Raw genomic sequence first — 3,196 nt, forward strand, 5'->3', positions numbered from 1 at the left:
GAAATGGAAAAGTAATGAAATCAGTCTGACATAGAACCATTAGAGATTGTTCAATGGTGTACACCAAGATTCCCCTGGTCTCCTGTTAATTAGAAAAATGGATATAAATAATTTCTTGAAAAGTACTGAAGGAATATTGCTCAAATTTTGCTTGTAGGTTCCCATTGGTATCAAGTTGTGTCAATTCAATTTAGATTTTTGATGAGAACAAGAGATCCCAGAGGGATCTTGGCGCCCACCATTGAATGTTCTTTATAGGTTCCATGTCAGATTGATCTTTTCTCTACTTTTCTCTTCTTCTAAGTCTTACTAATCTGTGTAAACTCAGAAGAAACCTCTAGTACTTTTCAAACAAGGGAAACCTATATATAAAATTTAAGATTTAGGCACCAAGGGGAACCTATATATATGGAATTTGAGAAAGATTCCTTCAGTGCTTTCTGAGAAATAGTGATAACAAACTTCAATTGTCAAAATCCAAGATGGCTGCTTGTCGGCCATGTTGTTTTCCGATTGGTCTCAAAATGCAATATGCATAACTAGGCACCTGGGGGAACCTACATATGAAATTTCAGGAAGATCCCGTCATTAGTTTCTTAGTAATAGTGATAACCAGTTTCAATTTTCGAAATCCAAGATGGCTGCCTGTCGGCCATGTTGTTTTCTGATTGGTCTCAAAATGCAATATGCATAACTAGGCACCAAGGGGAACCTACATATGAAATTGGAGAAAGATCCAATCAGAACTTTCTCAGAAATAGCGATAACAAACTTCTATGGTCAAAATCCAAGATGGCTGCCTGTCGGCCATGTTGTTTTCCGATCAGTCCCAAAATGCGATATGCATTACCAGGCACCAAGGGGAACCTACATATGAAATTTGAGAAAGATCCCTTCAGTACTTTCTCAGAAATGGCAATAACAAACTTTAATGGTCAAAATCCAAGATGGCTGCCTGTCGGCCATGTTGTTTTCCGATTGGTCTCAAAATGCTATATGCATAACTAAGCACCAAGGGGAACCTACATAACAAATATGAAAAAGATCCCTTTAGTACTCTCACAGAAATAGCGATAACAAACTTCAATTGTCAAAATCCAAGATGGCTGCCTGTCGGCCATGTTGTTTTCAGATCGGTCTCAAAATGCTATATGCATAACTAAGCACCAAGGGGAACCTACATAACAAATATGAAAAAGATCCCTTTAGTACTTTCACAGAAATAGCGATAACAAACTTCAATTGTCAAAATCCAAGATGGCTGCCTGTCGGCCATGTTGTTTTCAGATCGGTCTCAAAATGCAATATGCATAACTAGGCACTAAGGGGAACCTACATTTGAAATTTGAGAAAGATCCCTTCTGTGCTTTTTGAGAAATAGCGATAACAATCTTCAATTGTCAAAATCCAAGATGGCTGCCTGTCGGCCATGTTGTTTTCCGATCGGTCCCAAAATGCAATATGCATAACTAGGCACCAAGGGAAACCCACATATCAAATTTGAGAAAGATCCCTTCAGTACTTTCTTAGAAATAGCGATAACAAACTTCAATTGTCAAAATCCAAGATGGCTGCCTGTCGGCCATGTTGTTTTCCGATCGGTCCCAAAATGCAATATGCATAACTAGGCACCAAGGGAAACCAACATATGAAATTTGAGAAAGATCCCTTCAGTACTTTCTGAGGATTAGCGATAACAAGAATTGTTTACGGACGGACGGACGGACGGACGGACGGACGGAGGGAGGGAGGGACGGACGGACGGACGGACGACGGACCACGGACGCAGGGCGATTTGAATAGCCCACCATCTGATGATGGTGGGCTAAAAATAGAATGGTCGTCAGACACCCATCTTAGATTTGAAGAATTAAAGTTTGTTATATTATCACTATTTCTTGAAAAGGGATGTTTCTCAAACTTCACATGTACATGAAGGTTCCATTTGTTCTTTGAATCAGAATATTAAGAAAGAAAAAATAAGGGAGAGTTATAGAAGATCAGTGTGACACAGAACCGATCATTGAATTGTGGGTACCAATTTTCCCCTGGGATCACTCGTTAGCCTCAATTTTGAAAATTAATTGATAGGCTTTATATAAGATATGAAGTTGTTTCATATGAATGTTTCTACCCTTTGTTCATTTGAGCATTTTATAGTTGTCCTAAGATTTCCATTTTTTTGTGAACATGGAATGCATTATAGTCATAGTTATATTCCCACCACAAAAAAATTTTGGATTGGTCCAATGAATACTTTAATATTATTACTGGGGAGGGGGGTAGACTTTACAATAGTTTATATAGGGATGACTTTCCACATTTTTGACAATCATTTAATTGTTGACATTTAATTTGTTAACATTATCAGCATTGGATGACAGCTTAATGATATGCACATGTTGGCCCTGACAGACCCCCAGGGACTGATGTGTGGGGCTAAAAAGGGTCAATTAGATTAACTGAAATATTTCAAATCTCAGGTGACCGTTAAGGCCCATGGGCCTCTTGTTAATTTGTAGATTTCTTTTGCATCTATTACATTTACTTTTTTGTAACAGAATCTGTATTATATTTTCTTGTGTCACAAGATTTGGAATTATATGTAAATTGTATATATCATTGCCACACCAAATGAAATTTTATGATTCATTTGTCAAGCTATGACTGTTACACTTTTCAGATATATAAGTCATTAAAAAGGAGGAAACATTTCAAAAACTATAGAAATGTTATATATATAAAAAATATTAAAACATTAAATTCAGTGAAGTTTTCTTTGATGTTCTACTTCTAAGATGTATGATCCCTGTGCTTGCTTTTGATGAAGTCTATTTGGAATTTCATTAGTAGGAACAATTGGAGTTACAAATACTTTGGTGTGGCCTTCATTCTCTAACTTACATATAAAGTTATTAAGTCACTTGCTTCGCTATGTAGCTTGTAGCTGTGACAAATGAAATATTCATTATAACTTTTCCTTTGTGCTGAATAAAATGTGAAAAGTACCATAATTATTTGTCTTGTCATGTTGTAACAGAGCTTTCATTTATTTGGATCTTGAAAGTGTTAAAAGCACTAAGACATAGTTGTTCAGTCTTCCATTTTGTAAAAGAAAAGAAAACAACATAAATGCTCATGTATTATATTCAATGTTTAATTTTATTGATGAAATGATATCAACATTTTAAATTAT

The 3,196-nt window shown here is 36.0% G+C and overlaps 2 protein-coding genes across 5 annotated transcripts in view; one reads left to right on the forward strand and one right to left on the reverse strand.

Annotated features, from left to right (window-relative positions):
- Positions 1-3,196, reverse strand: part of LOC117314740 — a gene marked incomplete in the record, with an annotated part of 896,274 nt that overhangs the window by 589,087 nt on the left and 303,991 nt on the right.
- Positions 1-3,196, forward strand: part of LOC117314739 — a 439,277-nt gene that overhangs the window by 255,244 nt on the left and 180,837 nt on the right. The gene's annotated exons all lie outside the window — the stretch shown is intronic.

Source organism: Pecten maximus, chromosome 16 (genome assembly GCF_902652985.1).
Source record: "Pecten maximus chromosome 16, xPecMax1.1, whole genome shotgun sequence".
Taxonomy (NCBI): Eukaryota; Metazoa; Mollusca; class Bivalvia; order Pectinida; family Pectinidae; genus Pecten; species Pecten maximus.